Source organism: Erpetoichthys calabaricus, chromosome 4 (genome assembly GCF_900747795.2).
Source record: "Erpetoichthys calabaricus chromosome 4, fErpCal1.3, whole genome shotgun sequence".
NCBI classification, from domain to species: domain Eukaryota; kingdom Metazoa; phylum Chordata; class Cladistia; order Polypteriformes; family Polypteridae; genus Erpetoichthys; species Erpetoichthys calabaricus.
In genome coordinates this window covers 224,680,896-224,706,473 of record NC_041397.2, presented here as the reverse complement: position 1 = coordinate 224,706,473, position 25,578 = coordinate 224,680,896, and the positions used below count along the sequence as shown (strand labels likewise).

Sequence of the window (25,578 nt, the reverse complement as noted above, 5' to 3'; positions counted from 1 at the left end):
TTTATTTGATATTTTGCTGACAGTGTATATTGGAAGTGAAGTGGTATGTAACATGGGAAAATAGTTAATGTCAGTTTTCTTTATTCTTTACTTTCTGCATTATACAGTATATGAAGTGGAAACCTGCCCTGGGTGTGAGTAAAAAAACAAAAGATGTGTTTCCAGTTTAGAAGGCCTGAGTGACAGAGTAGAGCAAGTGGGTGTACTTGCTCTTGAATCAGGACGGTAAAATATATTGCTAGGAGTTAAGACCTCATATAACAGTCACAGAGATGATGTACTGTAGGTTTATTTAAGATTATTTTAGTAATCTATAGGGAGAGGCTGAAATGTTTCCCCAAAAGTGTTAAGTGGTAGCAGGATATTTTAGAAAGACACTGCTGTGACTGTCCTATCTTGGGTGTCTAGTTATTTAAAAGTCTATCCGTACTTTGGGGTACCACTATAGCTACAAAAAACAGTGGCTTGGGAAGCCAAAAGTTGCTTCATGGAGGATTCCAGTGATAAACCTAACTTCTTCTTCTTCTTCTTTCGGCTGCTCCCGTTAGGGGTTGCCACAGCGGATCATCTTCTTCCATATCTTTCTGTCATCTTGCTCTGTTACACCCATCACCTGCATGTCCTCTCTCACCACATCCATAAACCTTCGCTTAGGCCTTCCTCTTTTTCTCTTGCCTGGCAGCTCTATCCTTAACATCCTTCTCCCAATTTTCCCAGCATCTCTCCTCTGCACATGTCCAAACCAACACAATCTCGCCTCTCTGACTTTGTCTCCCAACCGTCCAACTTGAGCTGACCCTCTAATGTCCTCATTTTTAATCCTGTCCATCCTCGTCACACCCAGTGCAAATCTTAGCATCTTTAACTCTGCTACCTCCAGCTCTGTCTCCTGCTTTCTAGTCAGTGCCACCGTCTCCAACTCATATAACATAGCTGGTCTCACTACTGTCCGGTAGACCTTCTCTTTCACTCTTGAGTGATAAACCTAACTGAGAATTAGTTGCTTAGGATGATGAGATTCAACTGCTTCTGTCAATTCCTGTAACTTATACCATGTGGTCCTGGAATCCGCCCAGGAGCATTTTGTTCAACTTTCCTGATCTGTTGTGTCCATCTTGTGATGTAATGATAAACATGTGGTCTCACAAAATTGCATGTTACAAAGCACAAGCATAACGTTCCTTCACTTTTACTCACCCTAGGATACTATATAACTTAACACCCTTCATCATCACTTCTGTGCATTGCTGGACTGTAGACAGTGATGGGTCTACTTACAACTCTCAGCTCTTTCTCATGCACCATACATCATGTTCTTTTGACAGTACTGTGTAGTGTTCACTTACTGTATATCTGTTATTTTACAGAACGTGTGTCATTATTTTAACATGCCAAAAAACATTAGACAAATTTTAATGTCCTGGTCCATCAATAATGACTCTGCTAACTCTGTGGTATATATTTATATGCATAGTTTAGTGGCATCTTCAAATATCTAAGTCATTTTGGTTGGCATTTTTATCTAAATAATTTATTTAAAATAAAGCAGCAGCCTCAGCACTCATGAGACCCCACTACTGACTAATTCATAAAAAAGCGCTTTGCTCATAATGTGTAGTTTTTTTTGCTTATCCAGTCCTGTACCCTATGCCCTGAAATTGTGCCTCTTGTACGCTTGTTTGATCACTGTCCACTTATGGGGTGTGTTATCAAAAGCTTTTTCAAAATAAAGAAAAGCAATATTGTAAATTCACTTTAATAAAAAATTTTTGTTAAAAAAGAAAGTGCAGCATATACATGAAGCATGTTCTTCCCCAAATAAACCCATGCTGACTGTCTGTTAAAGTAACTGGACTGAATGTGTGCACCTCTGTCTGGTTTTCTACTAATTTTCTTGTTTTGCATGGACAATGCACCAGGAAATGTTTAATAGCTTCCAGCTATCAGAACTGTGTGGAAAGAAAATGTTTTATAGTCAAAATCCATAGCATCCTTGTATAATCTTTGGTAAATGTTGTCCAGTCTAATTTATTTTTTAGACTTTTGAATACCAGTTGCAAATCAGTCTAGATATACTCCAAATTGTGTAATATTTCTGTAATGTTTTGTCTACTGACTTGTTACTGACCTTTTCATATGTTCAACATCTTAAAAAGAGTGAATTAAATCTATGTGATACTTTGTTTTCTGTTTATGTCTTACTTGATGGTCCTAATACACTTCATTCTTCGCCAATCTCTTAGTGCTAAAATACTAAAAAGCAACTCTTATCCCTTTCATTACTAGCAGTATTCTCCTCAAACTGTCTTTTAATATTCTCATGATTCTCTCTGTCTAGTTGGTGCTGGTATCATTTTTCTTATAGACATCATAGACCTGACTTCTCTTGATTAATTTCTTTTTTCACTTTATACTTGTCAGGAAACAGACCTATGATGGTCAAGGTTAGAAGGATTGTATGTGGAATGAGCTGTTTAATGTTATCAGTTAATGGAAAATACTAACATTAGATGAGAGACTGGCCACGAAATACTGTATGTAGTACACTACCAAATGCTTTCTGTAAGGTGATAAAGTTAAAATGCTGTGAGACTTTCTATTTAAGGCATTGTTATATCATGACATTTGGTGCGTAGGTTTTGAGAACATCAGCTCAATGATTTCTTAGTTTGGCATTTGAGCACGGCTGATTCAGTCACAGTACATTACAGTTTCCATAATTTTTTGCATACTGTCTAGTCAAATTGTTTGTGTCCTTTGATATCAAGTTATTTTTTAAAACATATTATCCAGATTGTCATTTAGAGATTTAATTTAATAAATCATTTTGTGGAGTCCTCTTTGGAGCATTTAATATTTAGATTTTATATATAGTACACCCATTCATTATACAATACAATACAATTTATTTTTGTATAGCCCAAAATCACACAGGAAGTGCCGTAATGGGCTTTAACAGGCCCTGCCTCTTGACAGCCCCCCAGCCTCGACTCTCTAAGAAGACAAGGAAAAACTCTGAGAAAAAAAAACTGGAGAAACCTGCTTATTCTATTCTAGGGTTGTGAGGATCGAAAGCATTGGCCTCAAACATGAACTAACTCTAGACACAGTTCTAGTCAATTTCAACATAGTTTTTTGTATTAAGCAAATTGCTAATATACAAGTCTCTAGTAGATCATCTAACTTTAATTCTAGATATAATTTTGATGTTTTAGATTGACTGTGATTTCATTCATGCAGAATTTTCACTTGATTGAATTATATATATTTCAAAATTCTCCTACACAACAACAACAACAACATTTATTTATATAGCACATTTTCATACAAAAAGTAGCTCAAAGTGCTTTACATAATGAAGAAAAGAAGAATAAAAGACAAATAAGAAATTAAAATAAGACAACATTAGTTAACATAGAAAGGAGTAAGGTCCGATGGCCAGGGTGGACAGAAAAAACAAAAAAAAACTCCAGAAGGCTGGAGAAAAAAATAAAATCTGTAGGGGTTCCAGGCCACGAGACCGCCCAGTCCCCTTTGGGCATTCTACCTAACATAAATGAAATAGTCCTCTTTGTATTTAGGGTTCTCACGGAGTCACTTGATGCTGATGGTCATACAGACTTCTGGCTTTTAATCCATCCATCATTGTTGGAACATCATGGTGCTTTGGGTAGATGGTGGTGGCACAAGCCACCACCAATAGGACACCGGAAAAGAAAACAGAAGAGAGAGTAGGGGTTAGTACAAATTTTGAATGAATAGTTATTATAATGAATTGGATATACAGAGTGTCAGGATTAAATTACAGTGAAGTTATGAGAAGGCCATGTTAAAGTAATGTGTTTTCAGTAGTTTTTTAAAGTGCTCCACTGTATTAGCCTGGCGAATTCCTACTGGCAGGCTATTCCAGATTTTAGGTGCATAACAGCAGAAGGCCGCCTCACCACTTCTTTTAAGTTTTGCTCTTGGAATTCTAAGGAGACACTCAGTTGAGGATCTGAGGTTGCGATTTGGAATATAAGGTGTCAGACATTCCGATATATAAGACGGGGCGAGATTATTTAAAGCTTTATAAACCATAAGCAGAATTTTAAAGTCAATTCTGAATGACACAGGTAACCAGTGTAGTGACATCAAAACTGGAGAAATGTGTTCGGATTTTCTTTTCCTGGTAAGGATTCTAGCAGCTGCATTCTGCACTAACTGCAAACGATTGATGTCTTTTTTGGGTAGTCCTGAGAGGAGTGCATTACAGTAATCTAGCCGACTAAAGACAAACGCATGAACTAATTTCTCTGCATCTTTCGATGATATAAGAGGTCTAACTTTTGCTATGTTCCTTAGGTGAAAAAATGCTGTCCTAGTGATTTTATTAATATGCGATTTAAAATTCAGATTACAATCAACGGTTACCCCTAAGCTTTTTACCTCCGATTTGACTTTTAATCCTAATGCATCCAGTTTATTTCTAATAGCCTCATTGTATCCATTATTGCCAATCACTAAGATTTCGGTTTTTTCTTTATTTAATTTGAGAAAGTTACTATTCATCCATTCTGAGATACAGGTTAGACATTGTGTTAGCGAATCAAGAGATTTGGGGTCATCAGGTGCTATTGATAAATACAGCTGTGTGTCATCAGCATAGCTGTGGTAGCTCACGTTATGTCCCGAGATAATCTGACCTAATGGAAGCATGTAGATTGAGAAGAGCAGCGGACCCAGGATAGAGCCTTGTGGAACACCATATAGAATATCATGTGTCTTTGAGTTATAATTACCACAACTAACAAAGAATTTTCTCCCTGCCAGGTAGGATTCAAACCAGTTTAAGACACTGCCAGAGAGGCCCACCCACTGACTAAGGCGATTCTTAAGAATATTATGATCAATAGTGTCAAATGCGGCACTCAAATCTAAGAGGATGAGAACAGATAAATGGCCTCTGTCTGCATTTACCCGCAAGTCATTTACTACTTTAACGAGTGCAGTTTCTGTGCTGTGATTTGTTCTAAAACCTGACTGAAATTTATCAAGAATAGCATGTTTATTGAGGTGCTCATTTAACTGCATAATGACTGCCTTCTCTAGAATTTTACTTAAGAAAGGCAGGTTAGAGATGGGTCTATAATTTTCAAGAGAAGAGGGGTCGAGATTATTTTTCTTAAGTAGGGGTTTAACTACCGCAGTCTTAAGACAGTCTGGGAAGACCCCCGTATCTAATGACGAATTTACTATGTCAAGAACATTATCAATAAGCACACCCGATACTTCTTTGAAAAAATTTGTTGGTATTGGGTCAAGGGCACAGGTGGAGGGTTTCATTTGAGAAATTATTTTATGTACATCAGGTAAATCTATCCTAGTGAAAGACTCTAATTTATTTATTATGGAGTACTGGGGTTTCGGGGGGATCCTTAGTGTTGGGGAGATATACTATGTTATTTCTAATATCATTAATTTTTTGATTGAAAAATACAGCGATAGCCTCACAGGTTTTACTGGAAGTACTTAGAAGGCATTCCTTTGAGTTACCTGGGTTTAACAGATGATCAATTGTCGAAAATAAGACTCTGGGATTACTAGCATTGTTATTTATAATCTTAGAGAAATAGCAGCGCCTCTCAAGACGGACTGTGTTATTGTATTCTGTTATTTTAACTTTTAATATCTCATAGTCAATAGTTAGTTTAGTCTTCCTCCATTTACGCTCAGCTCTACGGCATGTTCTCTTTAAATCAGACACTCTTTGGGTCTTCCAAGGTATAACAATGCTAGAAGATTTTTTAACTGTCTTTTCAGGTGCAACTATGTCAACAGCAGCTCTCACCTTAGTAGTAAATCTTTCCACCTTACTATTTACATTCTCCTCGCTATTATAGTTGGCACTATAAACGGACTGATTGGTTAGAATGTTTGTAAGTTTTAAAGTTGCTGATGAGTCAAAGAAGCGTTTTTTAACAATATGCTTCTCATGAGTGTTTTCTATCATTATTTCTATATTAAAAAGTAGAAGAAAATGGTCTGAAAGACCCGTATCAATGACCTGCTTTATATCAACTTTTAGTCCTTTAGTAATTACTAAGTCTAACGTATGACCTGCTTTATGTGTAGGCTGATTAACGAGCTGTCTCAAATCAAAAGAGTCCAGGAGGTTCATAAATTCTTTTACTTTTTGGTCACATTGATTATCTACATGAAAATTAAAGTCGCCGACTATTAAGAGTGCGTCATAGTTCGTAATTAAGATTGACATCAAGTCAGAGAATTCCTCAAAGAAAGACGCGTTGAATTTAGGAGGTCTATACACGGATAATACTAGAACGTGAGAATCTCCCTGAATAACAATGGCGAGATACTCAAAAGACTTGAACTTACCAAAACTGATATTTTTACATTTTAACCTGCTAGAGTAAATGTTTGCTAGCCCTCCACCTCTCTTTCCTTGGCGATCAGCACGAGTAAAACTGTAATCCGGAGGCGCAGATTCGATTAAAACAGCTGCGCCATCTGAGCTAAGCCACGTTTCACTTAGTGCAATAAAATCTATTTTTTTTTCACTAATAATGTCGTTGATAAAAAACGTCTTGTTAGTTAAAGCTCTAATATTTAATAGTGCCATATTCAATGTTTCGGAGGAGCAGAGATGAATACTATGTGCGTTATTGATATAGGGAACAGGAATTAAGTTATTTTTATTAGCGCCGCTCTGCGTGTATTTTTTATTTAATCTATGATCTGTTTTTACAGTTTTAATACATTGTTCATCTAAAGTAGTAACTTTAATTAAATTATTGGCGTTTATGCCGTATTGCCTAGATTTTCTATGTGCATTAAGATTGGTTATTACAGTATTTATGTTGCGCACTTTTATGGAAGATTTTTTTAAACAATTATCATGACCAAATACAGGAGTGGCATTTCGGAAGGGGTTAAAAGCAGAGATAGATAGTCAAGATAAACGAATTACCTTCGCTATGTTTTCGGAGAGGACCCGGGCGCCGAAGCTGTTCGGATGCAGGCCATCTCGCTTGAAGAAACGCGGTCTTTCCCAAAAGAGGTCCCAGTTGTTGATGAACCCGATGTCTTGATTCTTGCAGAAGCCCTGCAGCCAGTTGTTTAAACCAAGCAGACGACTGTAATACTCGTTTGATCGTCTGACGAGAGGGAGTATATATGGAGTTACGGTTGGTCAGTATAGCCAGGTAGGAGCTAGTCTGGTTCCAGTTTTACAAGTATATGATATACAGTTTACTGCAGTGAATCATTTTACATTTACTGCACATCATCTTCAGGGGCTCTGATTTGAACAGTGCATCATGGCATAAATAATTAGGCAGGAAAACCAACCAAGTATGGGAAGTATCAATGTCTTATCTAGTTTTAGAAAGATAGTAATACTTAAACAACCTTGGAAGGGAAAACTGTTCCAAATGAGTGAGCGGCTTTAGTCCTGATCCACTTTACCAACATTCCAAACTGAAATCATAAACCAGAAAAGAACGCATTTCTGGATTAACTGTGGTCTCAGTCAATCATAAATTAACATCATTCCCAACTAAACATTCACCTCACAGTCTGCACCGATAAATAATTTACTTCATGTTCCCATGGCTTCTCTCTTCTTGTGTGTATCTATATTTTGTCCCCTGTACTTTCAGCAGACACCTGTGCTGATGTTTTCATGAACAAAAACAAATTATGTAGATATCTACACATTTAACCCCACAAAAGAGTAGAACCTTGTTTCTAACTACTACACTGACCACTTTCTTTCAACAATGCACTTTTACATACCTCAATAAAGTATTGTAATTAAAATTTAAAAAAATACCCAAACTCTTGGATCCTGAAATGTTACTGCAACTCATGTGCATGAAGATGGTAATATAAAATCACAGCTGCTAGTATATTAGCATCGTAGAATGGACAAGGTTGTATTTTTCAAGCAAAATTAAACTGATCTTTGCAGATACAAGAATTATTGCTAACTAGAACTCTTCAAGCTTTAAGTTCTAGATTTATAGGGTTATTATTGTTATGTGTACCAAGTACTGTAAATTTTTAATCTGCAGGTGCAAATCAACATGAAGTACATCTCAACTCTTTGGCGCCATGATTAGTAAAAATTGCTAACTTACCTCAAATCTTCCGTCTTCCTTATCAGAAACAACTACAGTACCTTACCTTGAAACATCTGTCTTTCTTACCTGAAAAATATCAGAACAATATGTTGCTGTATAAATGCATCTTTAGATACCAGCACACATAGTTATACAAAAACAAGTTACGTGGTATAGAGTGGAATCTGTGGAACTAATGACTCTGAGCTAATTCAGTAAAATCTCAGTAATATCTAACTGAACTCAACAAACATTTTTTGATGGATTCAGGTCAGGCATCAGATAGGCATGTTTAAAGTTGCACATACTTAGGAATATTGAAGCAATTTAAAAAAGGACAAAGTTTTTGTTTAATGTTCCATGACCACGACAGAGTTCTGTTTATACATCCAAGGTTCAGTTGTAGGCTGGAATTCCCAGAAATGTGATTGGTCAGGATTCAGAACATAAGATGTCTTCCTTTCTCCCCTATTTTAACACCTTAGCCCACTCATCTCAGACTCCTGCCCCCATTGGCCATGTAATTACCAAACAGGTGTATTAACCAAGATTCCCCTAAAGTTTTCAGCCATAGACCCTTTCTGAAACATGTTGACCAACCAACTCTGTCATCCTTGCTTTTCTGCACCCACTTGGGTTATTCACTCTTTTCATTTATCCCACTTTTTTCCACCTTTACCTAATATACTGTATTTCTTATCTCATTTTCTGTTTCAGACTGCCTTGCATCTGGTGAAGGCTATACTGGCAGACCACCATTATAACTTTCCTACTATTCCAACACAGTGAAAAATTACAAATGTATACACTTTTGCGGTATATGTATATTGTGTGTACATGTATGCATGTATATATATATATATATATATATATATATATATATATATATATATATATTTGACAGTAAACTCTTTCAACCATTCTATGATCTGCTTCTCGCAACTGAAATGAGGGCACTGTGGCGGATGTTAGCTGACTTGCTGACCAACCACATGCGTTACCTGGTAGGTAACCACCCATACAATCAGATTGTGACACAGACTACGAATGCAATGAATATATCTATATCTATATATATATATATATATATATATATATATATATATATATATATATATATTATGTGTGTGTATACAACAACATTACAGTGAAATTATGATACCACATTTCCAGCACCTTACAGCCATTTTCTCACACAAGCCAGATGAAGTTCTATTCCTTGAGTTTTTTTTTTATATTAGTCTGCATATTGAATGGAACTTTATAATATTTCTGATGAACATTCTGTTTATCAGAGTCTTGATAGGCTCTTAACAATACTACACCCATCCAGCTTTATCAGGCAGCAGTACATATTTTCAGTACCAAAGAATTTATAGAACCTAATGGCATTGTAAATCTTACCATTTGTTCAGGTCACTGGCTGCTGCTACTACTTACCAAAATATCCTCCTGCCAAGAGAAGACCATAAAGTTGCACTTGGCATCAGCTGTGGATCAGCACTAATAGGCAGTTAAATTTATGACTCAACAAGCTGATGACCTATGTTTTATATGGCTGGAGTGTAATAAATGATTGGGGGTCACATCTGGCAGACACTGCCCCTCGTACCAGTCAATCTAAATGCTAATGAACCCTAACTTTTAGATACAAATCAATAATAGAGTAAGTGAAGCCTTATTAGGAATGCTGGCACTGTCTCTTTCAGCCAGCAGCAAACTAAACACCCACTTCGGTTTATTCAAACAGCAGGGTAATGACTAACAGCTGTATGGCAATAGTTGCTATTGGATGAATTCTTCAGTGAATTAGTGAAACAGATTCTGTCATCTCTTTCTTTCAGTAAGAATCTTGCAAAAGGAGCTATTTCATGTTATTGAATAACTTGTGGTTTATTGAATTGTCAATCAAAATACGGTATATATTCATTTTCATTTAGAGGTGTGTTTTCGTGTTATTATCCTCAACTTCCCCTTACTTGCTGTTTTGTGAAGACTAGATGTGTTCTCCAGGGATAAGTAAACTCACCAGGTTCGTTACTGGATTGGTCTACTCTTGCACCTTAAGATTAACACACATACATAAATATAATAATACAGTAATAAAAATGAAGTTTTGTTTATGTAGCACCTTTCATACACTCAAGAACACTTTACAATTCAATAAACACATTAACAAGACAATAGAAATTACATACAATAAAATGAATAATACTCATTGAAAAGATGTGTTTTTAACAGGAGTTTGAAATGAATAATAGATTTTTCCTTGTGAAGGCACTCAGACTGTAACTACATAAGTGCCACATAAATGACACATACACAACCCGTCACTCCCTAGCACTTTAAGAGATTCACTTTCATTGGCAGGAACAACATATGATGTCTTAGATATATCTCAGACCTAAATTTTACTCTTGGTCTGCAAGAATATTTATTGGCTGTAGGCCGTTTATCAACCAGTGACATCTTACTTTTACTGTACTGTTCTTTCTATTATATGGAGCTCCCCTCCTCAGCCTGATAAACCCCGCAGATCAGAGCATATAGCAAACTTCTTACTGCTCCGTGTTCACTTAATATTTTCTTTATTACCTAAATGACTCTAGATAAGAAGACAAAGTATAGAAATTTAAAAGCAATGTGGCATTTATTAATGAATAATAATACCAGTAGAAGAAAGTATACAAGAAAATATAGACAACATAAATTCTGGATATACAGTATATAGTCTTAAAAAAGCTTTCTGAAAAAAATAGCGATGTCAAAGATGAATGTCTTGGGGCAGGTTTTTTGATTCATCACTTGCCGAAATACATGATTTACATCCTCTGATGTTTAGGTGTAATGGTATCTTCTTCTGATGTCACCTTTTTGTCATCGCTGTTTTTTCTTCTCTCTGGTCCATCAGATAAGTCATATTTATATTAAACTTCCACATTTTTGTGACGTGTGATATGGGGCTTCTTCATGATATGGCTTTGTGATTTGGACTTTGTGATATGGCTTCATGATTTGGGATATTACACAGCTTTGATTGGCTGACTGTCAAATATCTGTTTCCAAGTGATACGATAATCAACACAGAAAACTGTCAAAACAAATGTTTTAAGGTGATACAATTCATCAAGAGAAGATACTTTGATGTTATTTGCCAAATAAAATTAAGTTCACTGTGTGTGTGTTTAAGCAAAAAATAAAATATAAGCAGGTAAAATTGAAGATCTTCCACTTCAGGACACTATAGAGGATCGCATTGTAAATGGCAAGCTCAATAAAAAAATGTTAATTTTTTTATTTAAGACAAGGTAAATAAGCTGCACCGATTCATTATTGTTGGACTACTATATTCCTTATCCAGTGTCATGAGTCAAGTGACTAAGTCAAGTGACCATTCATACTATCCTTTTAAAAATCATCATATCCTTGCACCACATCCATTATAAATGATTTCTCTCAGCTTTACTAAAGGTTTCATTAAATTTTTAAACTACCAGTTATATACAGTACTTCAGGAATCAGATTTTCTCAGCAGCTTAGAGCAGACAGTCCCTTATAATTTCTAAACAGCCAGTATGTGCTCTGTTAATAGATCTTAAATTATTTTTATTGTTTGTTTATTTGTAGATTGTACCAAGTTCATTAGAAAGCAGTGTGACACATGGCAACAGTCATGTAGTTATTTCAAACATCTTTTGATGCATTTAGTCATATCATCATTAATTGTACCTGGGATCAAAGGGTGTTTTAGGTCTTTTGACAATCATAACAATGTCACAAGGTTGACCCAGCTTTGGTTGACAAGATTCCAATTTGGGACCAAATAGCATATGCTATCCTAGGTTCCCCTCTCTTGAACCACAGACATCTTGAGGCTTTCTCTGCAGCCTCTACAACCATTTTTTTCCAAATAAATTTTGATTTTTAAGTAAGCCTTGCTGCATCTATCCACCCTGGGTGGGACTAAAAACTACTCACTGCAACATCCCTATTGAAATCAGTATTTAAATATTATGATAATCCAATTCTGAAATCCTGCATTGCAGTATACAGTATATCAGATCTCCTCTTTGCAGGCTGTTTTGTTATTTATCAGATTTTGTTGAAATGCTACCTTAATTATTGAATAATATGCCAATCCCAAATTGTAGTCTTTACCTCTGTTTGGTGACCATCTAATGTCAGTTTTACTTTCTTCATCATTTCATTCCTCATCTCTATATTACTTTAATACTTAAAATATACGTCACTTCAGTAATACCCATGGAAATTTGTTACTTCATTTTTGATAAACAGACACTTTATAAACACACCTTTCAAAATGTTTTTGGATGTAACTTGCATGCTCAGTGGATGGCTTACATGTTTGTCAGTGCTTGTCCATTTCTGTCTTCCCATGAAGATAGAAAATGGGAAAAATCTTTTTTATTTGAATATAATTGAAATTGACAATTCACTTGGCAAAGAAGTACTGTCCAGTCAGTGCTTAAATATACTGGCAAATAAATACATGAATTTTCAAAGCATCATTAGATCCTGGAGATTCCATACTGAAACTTGTTAATTAAATACTACGATAGTGAGAGGTGTAGCAGAAAAAAAGTTATAATAATAACCTGTCTGAAAAGCTAGATGCATATAGCCACTCTACTGCAGTACATAGAACTCCTTTTGCATTTTCAGAAAGTCAGAAATATACATGTTAACTGCTGTTTGTTTAAAACTGCCACCTTAGGGTACACTACACCAGGATTAAGAAACACTAATCCATTCTTCGTAGATGTGTTTGCAACAAATGCATAAGCACCTATTGTCATCTTGTCTCCCTGTCCACATAAATTAACTAGGAGTTATCTCAGTTGGAAAGCACTGTACAAGTTTTGAAATTTCAAAAACAAAATTCAAATAAAGAACCCTTGTGTACTATTGGATTAATTTGTTTCAAGTGTTACAGTATGTTTTAATAATAATAATACATTTTATTTATATAGTGCCTTTCCCATGCTCAAGGCACTTACAGAATATAATAAAGAACGGCAGAATATACAGTATATAGCATTGTACAAACCAGATAAATGAATAAAGAAGATTAAGACAGTAAATTCTGGATAAAAAAACAGACAACATAATTGATGGTCTCGCGCACACATACAGGTTACATGAGCATCTTAACAGAGAAGTAAACTGAGAGAAGGGTAATAAAGTCAAGTAGAGCTAAAAGCCTTAATGAACAGATGAGTTTTGAGTTGTTTTTTAAAAGAATTTATGGAGTCAGCTGACCTGATTAATTTCGGTAGGTCATTCCAGAGTCTGGGCGCTATACAGCTGAAGGCCCTGTCACCCATGGAGTGTAGATTAGTGTGGGGCACATATCTGCTTCTTACAGCAAAACAAATCCTCAATACAGTCATTGACTTGCCAGTCGGGAACAAGTGTCTAAAAATGCCTTAACTTTGAAAACACTAAAACTAAGTCTCTGAATTCACATAAAAATAATGGCTACCATACATTTTCTAACTTGCTGACTTTTATCTTGTATGCTTGCAGAGTATCATTGTACACAAGTGTCGATTTATCTTTGAGGATAATTGAAAACAATTGTAGAAGACTGGCTGATGCAACATACACAGTATGGTTAAATACACAGTTTAGGTGTGACGCAAAAAGAAAATATACCTAAAGGATAAGGACATTTAAATGACCACTAGAGGGCAGTCATAAGCTTTGAATTATGCCAGGTGTGACCAAAGCTCAATAAACATTTAGTATTTTTTATGTTATTTTTACCTTAATCTTCATTTTAACAACTATAGTAAACAGTATAATTTATGTTTCTCATAATGATTTAAAAAACTATGGTTTATCATTCAATGCAAGTCTTCTCAGCTATTAATAAACAGTGGCCTGGCCTGGGTACTGCCTTTCTTTGAAGTATGGTTATGTTGTCCTTCTTTTGGTTCTCCTTTGTGTATCCTTACATTAGGTGGATCTGTGACTCTACAATGACCCAGTATGAGTTTTTGTAGGCGTTTGTGCAAGTGTGCTCAATGATGGAGTTGCACCCCGCCCAGAGTTTCTTTCCTCCTTATGCTCAATCAAACCTTTCAGAGCAGGCTCCACTTTCCAGTGAACCTAAATTGAATTAGAGGATAAGGAAACAGATGATACCTTTCTTGATCCATATAGTACCTTCAAGCAGTTTTTATTTTACATTAGATATCTAGCAAATGTTTAGTGATACACCAGGGGCCTCATACATAACAGCGTGCATAGAATTCACACTAAAACATGGCATATGGACAAAAGTTGAAATGTGCATACGCACAAAAAAATTCAGGTGCACAAAACCAAGCCAACTTCCACGCACTTCCGCTACATAAATCCCGGTCAGCATGAAATGTAATGCTTGTGCACGTGCCTGCCACCCCACCCCATCTCCTCCCAAAATTATGCCTCTTTGAATATGCAAATCAATATAAATATTCCATTAAGTTCAGCGTTCTGTGAAAAGGCAATGGCAAAAGCACAGGGAAAAAAGAAGAATTTCAGCAAATGCCAAGTGGAGGTAATGAAAAATGTACTATTTGTTGGTTTAAGCAGTTGTATAAACAACAAAAGGAAGCTGATTGAAAGGTCAAGTTCAGAAAGTTGCACAGTGTTTGAAATAAAAAGATGTCAGATATCAAAGTCGCCATGAAAAGGCGAGTCACAGCCCACCATCTGAGTGTCATACGGAAGTGTATTAGGGTACAGAGAAAAGAAAAAATAGGGATCCCATTGTAACTAAAGTAGCACATTAAATGCTGCGTATTCTATATTTTCTTTTACGCGCTGTATGTGCGTGAATCACTACGTGCTTCTTAAATTGCATTTCTCTTACACAGACAGGACACAGAATACATCACATTCATGATATTACAGCTCTCTGAACAATTTAAATACTGAGATGTATATGTGATATCATTTTCATGATGATAGGAGTTAAAGCATGTTATTAAACATGAGGCCACAGTGGCGCAAGGGTAGTGATGAGCTGGCGCCCTGTCCAGAGAGTGTTCCTGCCTCCCGCAAGATGCTTGCTGCACTGTGCGTGACCTTCAATAAAATAATTTATTGCAGCAGTACTGTCTTTTTCAAACGTACTAACCCCCTAATTGCTGTCTTTCCTTTTCTTTCTCCAAGTAACCAATCACCACACAATCAGCTCTTTAATAAAAGTCGAGCCATCTGTAAGCTTAGATTGCTGATTCTTCAAAACGTTTACGGAACATTAAAATATCTTCACAGTACATGTTTAATTATTCCATCCATCTATGCATCCAGGATCATGCCAGTCCCAGCAAGCATACAGCATGAGGCACGAAGAATCCCTGAACGGGGCGCCAGTTCATTGCTAGCGCTGTCCACTGTGTCCATGTGTTTAATTAATAAGAGTATACATTATTTAAATAAAGACAAATGTATCTGTATAATGTAATATATATACTTTACTGCATTTCATCTAAAAAATGATATCAAGAGCTCCAAGAAGATAACACCTGGAAATCTAAATTGATTGCCAGTTGTCATCATCTGTAAATACACGCTCTTTTCTGTTGATTGATTGTTATTGTATGCAACTATGAGATTCAATATGCAAATCCACCATAAACTTATTTTGCTATAAAATGGTAAAATGACAACAACAATAATAATAATTATATGATATAAAACAATGAAAAATATACAATATGAAAGCATAAGTGGTTCAGGTTGTGCAATATTACAACTGTAATGCAAGTTTACAGTGAGGTAATTGTACTTATAAGTACAAACAGTTCTACAAGGAGCACTTGATGGACTGATTGAGTGCATTTAGAGGTCTTGGGATGAAACTGTTTCTGAACTGTGAGGTTCGCGCAGGAAAGGCTCTGAAGTATTTGCTTTATGGGGGGAGTTCAAATAGACTGTGCTCATGGCTGAGGCCACATGTGCTAGATGCTGTACCCTGATAATTCTCTCCACTCTTGACACAATCTGCTGTAGAGCTTTCCAATAAGCTGCTGTACAGCTGTAATTTCATACTCAGATACAGTGGGTAAAATATTCTGAATGCTGCACTGAGAGTAACAACACTAAAGCAGCTATGGTATTTGGAATAGTTTGGCCATTTTGCGCATCATTATATTGTTACAGGTTGATAACAATTAGATGCCTTAAACTAAAAAACAATATGTGGTTAATTTCGGTGTATTTGATAAAGTCACATCAGGGATGTGAATCAAATAAATAAAGGGAAACCACACAGGAACAGTAGCATAGTTTTGACACTGGGTGCCGCCAGTTTGCAAAACTGAGCCGAAAACTTGAGTACGCAATGGTTTGACCTGGCATGAGAATGTGTGTAGCTTTACACCAAGTTTAGTTTTTATACATCTCGATGTGAGTGTGGAAACGGGTGTACGCAACATTTTTGTGTGTATGCACCGTTTATACATTAAGGCCCCAGGAGAGCAGCACTGGTATGCAGTGGATAGCATTGCTGTCTTACATTTCTATGGTCCTAGTTTCAGATTTTGCCTAAACACTGTCACTGTACTTTTCTTCTGGGTATTCTCATTTCTTCCCACACTCCAAAGATGTGCAGCTTAGGTTCATTTGTTTTCATCAATTAGCACATTATGAGTGATTATAAAAGTGCATGATGCTTCAGGAATACAGGTCACATGTGTTTTCCAATCACCAGTTTTTTCTACACACCAAACACATTCAGGCTTAATTGACTGGAGACTCTAATTTAGAATGTACATGAACATGCTCTGTTGCAGATTAGTGACTGCCATGGCTAAGTTTGTTTCCAACCTTGTGATCAATATTGCCAAGACAGGCTCTGCCTACCCAGGAGCTTATCTTAAACTAAATATATTTAAAATATGTTTAAAAAGTGAATGGATGCATGCATAAAATGGAAGTGGACATTTCAAATGAGTTATCAATGATGCTTAAAGGAATAGCAACACATTAGTTATTTTATGGCGGCACAGTGGCGCAGTGGTAGCGCTGCTGCCTCGCAGTTAGGAGACCTGGGTTCGCGTCCCGGGTCCACCCTGCGTGGAGTCTGCATGTTCTCTCCGTGTCTGCGTGGGTTTCCTCCGGGTGCGCCAGTTTCCTCCGACAGTCCAAAGACATGCAGGTTAGGTGGATTGGCGATACTAAATTGGCCCTAGTGTGTGCTTAGTGTGTGGGTGTGTTTGTGTGTGTCCTGCGGTGGGTTGGCACCCTGCCCGGGATTGGTTCCTGCCTTGTGCCCTGTGTTGGCTGGGATTGGCTCCAGCAGACCCCCGTGACCCTGTGTTCGGATTCAGCAGGTTGGAAAATGGATGGATAGTTATTTTATTACCATTTGAAATATCAGGGACAGGAAGAATCTACAGTTTTCAGTCTTGTTGAAATGTTTTTTGTATTTTACAATAAAGCACAGAGTCTCATCCAGTACAATCCACATTTATTCAAATCAAATTCAAATCTCCTCAAAGTACTATCAATGAGAGGATATTCAGGACTGTTATCTCATGAAATGTTTTGTCCATAATGAGGGTGTGCGTGATGTAATTTTTGTTAATTATGAGTAGTTTTATTATTCTCTGAAACCATGTTCCACTTGGGCCATTTTACTGTTACTGGTGTACCTTCAGAAAACATGAATCAGGATACACCAATGAGGAGCCTTTAGTGAGACTGAGATGATTAAACTACTATAAACTCAGTGGATTTCTAGCTTCCATATACAGCCATGAAGAACACCCGAAGTACTTTATCTGTGTGAGTAAATTCTTCAAAATAGAAAACCCAGAAGAAAGAAAAATCTTGAAAAAAAAGAAAGTTGTGTTGGTTGGGTTAATGCATGCACATACTGTATGTAACCAAACTCTGACAGGAGCAGGTCTAAAGACATAAAAGAATCATCAGAGGACATGTTTCTGACTTTGAGTGGTAGAGACCTCGTAGGACAACAGATTTAAGCTTAACAGTAGTCAAAGTAAGCAAGTTTTACTTTCTGTACTTTCATTTCAGAGTATAATGTGACATCTCCTTTTCACGGCCAACAGTTCACTTCACTAAACCTTTGGATTATACAGCCACCTGCATTATCAATTTGCAAGAGATAATCTCTCTTTCTCAAACTGTTAAGGAGGTGCTTCTGACCAACTCTGTCATGTACTTGTTGCAGGTTCAGAATACAAATGCCTGGGCTAAGGCTTTACGGAGTAAGGTTCTTGTATTATTTGGCAGAGTTACTAGCCAAAAGTGAACTGCCATCAGTTGACAAAGATCTCCCCTTTATCTGTGGCCTAAACCATATGGACAGAAGTTCCAGTCGCCTTTCAGGAAACCTTATGGTTTTTGGTTTCATCTGGTCCTCTTTGGATACCTTATTCAATAAACTGTTTTGTGCTTCTGGTCCACTCCTAAGAGATATTATAACATACCCGAAGCATGCAGAGTTTCTTGATATTCCCCTGATGCTTTTTCTCTGTGTTTCCATCTTCTGCCTCACAAACAGGCTGGACAAATAGTGACAGAATAGAAGAATCATGAGCATGAAATAAAATTTCTCATTTGTGAACTTGTCACTGAGCGCCCAGCAGGCTCAGACCAAATCTGCATATGTTTAGGTATATGTAAATGTACTTTATAACTGGTTATTTTGTTCATTGCTCTCAGTGCAACACACTTTGATTATTGATGTATTGGATGTATTAAATAATTCTATGTACCAGTCACAAGCTCCATCATACGATAGCCTGATGTTTGAGATCAGCATTCAGTTACAAGTCCAAATTAAACATTCTGGCTACATCACCGCCTCAATACACAATAAGTCCTGTGGCTGAAGTATTAATGAGGGAGTGTTACTAGGATCCAGACAACAGCCTGAGATAAATGTTTAATGTATTTTTTATTCTACTTAACAAGAGTAGAGCAGCGTTGTAGTGTTTTGAATATTATGGTTTAAAAAACAATCTGTTATTTCATTGTCAGATATTTTAAAAAATGGGGGCTTCACGTCATACAAATGAAAAACATAATTTGTGCTAGGTTTCACAAAATAGTGTTTCCACATATTTGCTGTATATTAGCGCATTCTAAAATTGTGTAATATCTCACAAAAACTTTAGATTTGGAGAAATAAATAGTGAAAGCGAAATCTTGGCCTAATAGTTCACTACACAGGTGGCTGAGTAGGGATGAGAGCTATGAACATGATTTTCTTAAAACCAATTTCTACCTTCTAAACATATAGACAAAGAGCCTCTTCCTAAAAACACAAACGTTAAACAAAATGACAGACTAACAGGGAATTACCCTCTAAGATAGATGTCTCTAAAACATAATGTGCCTGTTATGAAGCAGTTAAAGTGCCAAAATAAATTAGTGACACTGGGGTCATGATGGTAAGCTAAAAAACTTTAAATGCTGCCAAGTCATATAACAGTTTGTGGAGATTTGAAGTGACCAGAGGATGAAGAGCTAACCTTGGATGCTCAGGCATTTGGTGAAAGGATTAAAGTGAGTGAATGCCAAATAGATGCCACCATTGACTGTGATTAAAATTACAGATGAGACGCTGAATGAACTCAAGTGACCTTGTCATGGTCACACTAGCAGGCTTGTTACACTCACTATGGTGAAAGTGTTTAACCCCTGGAATAATTTGATTAAGAAGTTTAGGTGACTTGCTCTTATGCGTCTTTCTGTATAGGGATTATAAAGAAACATGCATATGGTTACATTGGGAGTCATACTGACAGATATGAAATTCTGTGGCAGTGAAGCTTTTGATAAATGAGATAAAGATTGTATTCCTAATTTCAAATGGAGCTCAATTGGCAGGTTGAAACATCAATTGGCTGTTTTATGGATGCAAGATGCTTAAGTAGCATGCTTAGGATCACGTAAAGAGTCTTTGGCCTATAATTCCAAAAGACATTCTGTGTATCATCTACCGAAGTGAACAAAGAAGCAAAAAATAAAATGTATGTTCAGAGTTACTGCATATAGAGCTGGGACCACAAAACTTGAGATGTGAGCAAGATTGAAGTAACATCACTGTCAAACACGGATTCATGTGAGAGCTGAATGGTTTCAAGACTTTATTAATAGGGAAGAAGACTGGACACATTAGCTCAAAATTTGCAACAGGATATTTAACTATTAGCAAGTGCTAGAGTATGTATTTCTACTCCTCTGTGCTGATTATTTTATGTAAAGACTGATCACTTTTATGCTCCAGACCCCAAACAGAATTCTGTGGAATTACTGTAGAATTCTAAAAGAACACATAGACTGAACACTCTATTTAAAATAATAAGGTATCCTGTCAAACATGGTGTCAGCCTTGATTTCATGGAGGAGACTGTCCAATGAGCATGGTACTCCCGTTTTTAAAGATGTGGAGCACTTCTCACTCCACATACCAAGCGTGGCAGCAGTAATTACAGCCATTCCCAGCAGGCATAGTTGATTTAGCTATACAATGATTGGGACAAATTCTACTTGCTGTTTCACATCTTTTCAGGCTTGTTTCTAGTGAAATGTCAAGTTTTACCTGTCTGTAAATCTGAGTATCTGTGCTCTGAGGGAAATGTTGAGAGTTGCCACCAAGACTTCTGTGGTTATTCTAAAGCAATTTACACAGCATATTGTCAGAAACTGTTTATACAATACCAACTGCCTGAGTGGCTCCAGCAATTGCTTGGGAGATCATTAAAATGAAAGGTCATTGTTGAAGAATCTCGAATTTAATCTTGAGAACAGTTTGCCTGCTGACACATGGAGACTCCAAGTCTTAGTAGAGGATAGTTCTGCAATGGGTTAGGGCTAAAACTGACCTGTTTGTCATTACTGATAAATAATAAATTTAATGCAAGTTTTATTAGTGCACATTACTCTCAGGACAATATTTTAATAGTTGAGTACGGTGAAGATAGCATTGCACAGTGGGGATGTTCTGCTGTCTATTGAACTGGTAGACTTGTGAAGACAGATGATAAAATTTACAGAGGGAGTCCTTGAGAATCTTGACAGAAAACCTAACGTAGTCTGCAAGCAGCTAGCTCTGAGAAGGTCATCATTCCAAAACATGATGACCTTCTAAGGACTTTATTTTTTTTTTCTTGTGGCCCAGCGGAGTGGTGCCTCTGAGGCTAGGGATCTGCACTGGCAATCGGAAGGTTGCCAGTTCAAATTCCGTAAATGCCAAAAGGGACACTGCTCTTTTGGGCCCTTGAGCAAGTCCCTTAACCTGCAATTGCTCCATCCCGGGTATGATGTTAATCTGCAGCCAGCCCTGCATGTAGGCCCTCCAACCTGCAGGGAAAAACTTGGGGGTTGGTGGCAGAATTGGCACTCCAGCCACCATAAACAACCTCACACCTGAACTAGTGTGGTGCTGAGGTGTCACCCACTGCATGGCTGCACTCGGGTCCTAATCTGGAACCTTGAGTTGATTTGTCATGTGGTGGGTGCGGCAATTCGCTGTATCAGTGTGTGCACCTAACCTCTCTGTCCAGTGATACGAAATATGCAGATTGGACAACTGAGGTCATTGTATATATCTTACTGAAAGAAATCTTTTAAGGTCAAATAAAGAACCATAAAGTGAAAAGAACAAAAACAATCCTGAAACACAATGGCTGTTTTTCTTTTTTAGAAGTTCTCTTGCTAGTGATTTGCTTTAAAAGGTAATTATCCATGATGTGTTTCCTTTGGTATATAGTAAGCAGAGGTTGTGCCTCCAGTCAGGCACATAGTTTAGCTTTGGAATAACCAGTGAGCAAGTACCTAAATCGTCTAAATGGAGTGGATTAAAAACAAGAATGTCAGTGCCCTGGAGAGGTCAAATGAAAGTAGATTTGCAGGAGGAGCTGAACATTGCAGTTCGTCAGAAGTTCCAGTACAGCCTGAAGGAGCTCGAGCAACGTTATCAAAGAAGAATGGTGAAAACAGTCGTGTCCAAATGAGCCCAGGGAAAGGACTTATGGCTGTAATTAGAGACACACTCCCTCACATAGCACAATCATCAGTCCTTAGGATTTAGAAGGAAAGCCAGAGTATCTGAAGAAAACCTATAAAGACACGGGGAGAGCATATGAACTGGGTAGGCAGTGCTCTGGTCAAAATGTAATATCTTCAATTTTTTGTTTTATTTATGATTATTGTAGAGGTATTTCTAAATTCTGTCTTCACTTTTTGACATAATAGGGAGTGTTTGTTGGTCAACAGTAAATATTCAAATGAGATGCATTTTAAATTCAGTGTTGTAACACAATACTGAATGTAGAGGGGGTGGCATACTGTATCATTCAACTGTCACCACTGACACAGACGCAGGCATCCATGTCGTAATCTGGACAGTGCAGCTGTAGTCTGGAGCTAAAATTTTTGACAATGCGTCTTGCAGCTGTGTCATCTGGTAACCACATCTCTTAGGAGGATGAAATTATAGTGAAATTTTTCATTTCTTGTACATTAAGTAATTGGCAAACTCACTCTTGGAGAAAAAAAAAACCCAATGAATTATTTAAATTGCTGTTGCTAGGTATTGTGTTATCTGTAAGGTGTCTCACTTTAAGGAATGGCAGATGCTCCTTGGTGTAAGTTTCTACCCGGCTGAATGTCACCAAAAAAGATTTAGTTAATGAGTGTAGCATTTGCTCATAGGGAAGGAGGCCTCTGTTTTTCATGCATAATTGAAAACACCAAGCAGGGACCACCACCACGTCTTTATCTTGAATGAGGAGATTCCTTTCCCTGTGTCACCACCACACCCAACATAAGGGGCAGACTTTTAACTCAGCTATTTGACATCCAGTACAGTACTTTAGACCATAACCTTTGGATAACAAACAAAATATTTTTGCCAAGTCTTGTGAGATCATTGATTTTGTAGTTTCAAGCTGGTCCCTGCCCGGCATACCAGGTTTTTTGGATTTGTGTTAGACTTCTGAACTGTTACATTCTGGTGATTATTGACTGAACACTTGGTACAAGACCTTTATGGATGAAGTGAGCATCCTGCTCTTAAGATGTACGGTCAGAGAGACAAGGAAGACGTTTATGAAAAGGATCAAGGCAAATGGGCACTGCTACGGAATGTTAACCAGGTCTTCAAGCACCAAACAACTCTGTTACCGGTAGGACCAACAACATGATTTAACTTATTTAGAGAAGTCATTAGTCAGACTCATTCTTGAAGGAAATATGTACAGTGCCTTTCATAATAATGAGTATTGTTCTTGTTTACAGATTCTCAATTTATTTTTTTGTTGTTTACTTTTTGTAAAGCATATATTAACAAACTAATTTTTTGTATGGTGCTTTACATAATGAAAATCTACACAAAGTTATAAATCAATCAAACCACACTGTAGTGTCAAAATAATGAGAGACTCCAAAGAAATGCATCAATGTTTTAAAACATCATTAAAAATTGTATTTTATTTGTATTCTCATGCATAATCATGTCATTGCAGGTTAACAATCTACTCTTTACATGACACCCCTGTTATGTCAAAATTATGGTATTGTGACTCTCTTAACATTAGCATCATTATTATACATTACAATACAATACATTAGCGTGTATTGTAATACATCACAATAGTCTGTATTTTATTGGACTCGCTGCAGAATTATAGGAAGGCTCTTAGCAACAACACCAGCCTTGTAATAAATCAGTAAAGCCATTATGTACAGTAGCTCTATGCATAATCAAAAGGAGTTTAAAATTGTTAGCAGTACCATTATTTCAGTTCTTTAACTCTTTGCCCCATAAAACCAATTGCATGGCTTTAAGCCAAAGCACTTTCAGTTTTTAGTTGAATGCCACAATTCATATGCCTCCTAATATAATCTAAATTATTGCATTGGCCTTAGCTCCAACATCAAAACTGCTGTGGCCAAAATCATTGCATGCATTCCGTATCTGTATTGCCGTAAGTCACAGCATCTTTTATTTTATCTACAGCCGCTTTTCACATATTCAGAACTATTGCAAGGCACTTTCAGCATGACAGCACAAGCTGTGTTTTTTATATTATCATTCTTAAATGAACTTTCATAATAAAAAGAATTGTACTTTGTGGTAAAAGAATTAGTATGGTGAACATACAGTATACCCCATGAAGTATGTTAGCATAAGTCTGAGTGCATCTCCACACACCTCTAAAAGTGTGAACATGCATACATGTCAACAAACATACTCACTACATGCTAAATAGTGGAGCTCACTTTTAAATAGGACAACTAAACACATGTAACACAAGCGAATGTGTAAAATAAAATTCAATTAAAATGATTATTTTAATGAAATGAAAGTAATTCATGTGGTGTCTAGCATTTATTTTTCTTTCCAGATGTTTCTGATTTTTCTGGAACAACGATTTGACAGAACTATTCAAGAATATGGTTTAGATTGTAGAAGAGATCTGTCTTAGTGTTAAACACGCTACTATGGGTTGATTTGAACTTTGTTTTGTCAAGTTTAACTTGCTTGTATGGAATGTTACTTGCTTTTAATAAATTCAATAAAATGTTAAACAAAAAGGAAAAAAAAATGTTACAACAGAAAGTTTTAATGAGGTTACACTTATAAGATCAGTAATGATTTTTTTACCATTTCTAGTCTTAGTATCATATTTTTTGTGATGAATTGTTCATTATACATTTTTAATCATGACAGTGTCATTTACATTTAATAAGAATAAATTACAGTCTTGATTAGCTGAGATGATGTATAGAACATGTGAGGCACCTAGGGCTGCATTTCAAAGGTGTCATATGGTGCCTGGGTGGAGTTTGAACGCCATAAAGCTACCATACCCTGTGCTAATTTTGTAAATGTAAGGAATTTTGATGCAGGAAATTGGGTCCCTAATAGAGGAGGACACCTCCACTTCTACGTTTACGTAACAGATGATTGCTGAAAAAATATTTTATTTTTATACACCTTCTTTAAAGTGGTTGCTGTCTCAAGCCATTTACAATATGGCACAGTCTGCATTAAAACACTGCTTTGCAGAAGATTTAAACAATTGAGCTGTTCAAAGGGTTTGCTGTTTTCCTCTTACTGTATTTGAAATAGTGAGTGCTTCTAATTCACCAAAAATAGATATTTTCACAGGGTGAACAATAAATATTAAAATATTATATTAAATATTTAGAATTTTAGGCAGCCAAGTGATTTCTCCTACTTCATCCATTGTCAGTCAAATATATATTATATATATATATATATGTACAGGTACAAACCTGGTAGTGAGGACTCAGGGCAATTTAACTTGGGAGAATAGGAGGCATGCAGTTTTCTCATCTCATTTTCTCAGGGAAGGTAGTGTTTGTCCAGGGAGCTCATTAGGTAGCAGTACAATATGGTGACAACAGTATATTGACACATTAATAGTTGAAAACTCCA

General features: G+C 36.6%; 1 protein-coding gene across 1 annotated transcript in view; it reads left to right on the top strand.

Moving 5' to 3' along the window:
• The window catches only part of myo7aa (myosin VIIAa), a 196,220-nt gene that overhangs the window by 38,559 nt on the left and 132,083 nt on the right, over positions 1-25,578 (top strand). The window lies entirely within an intron of this gene.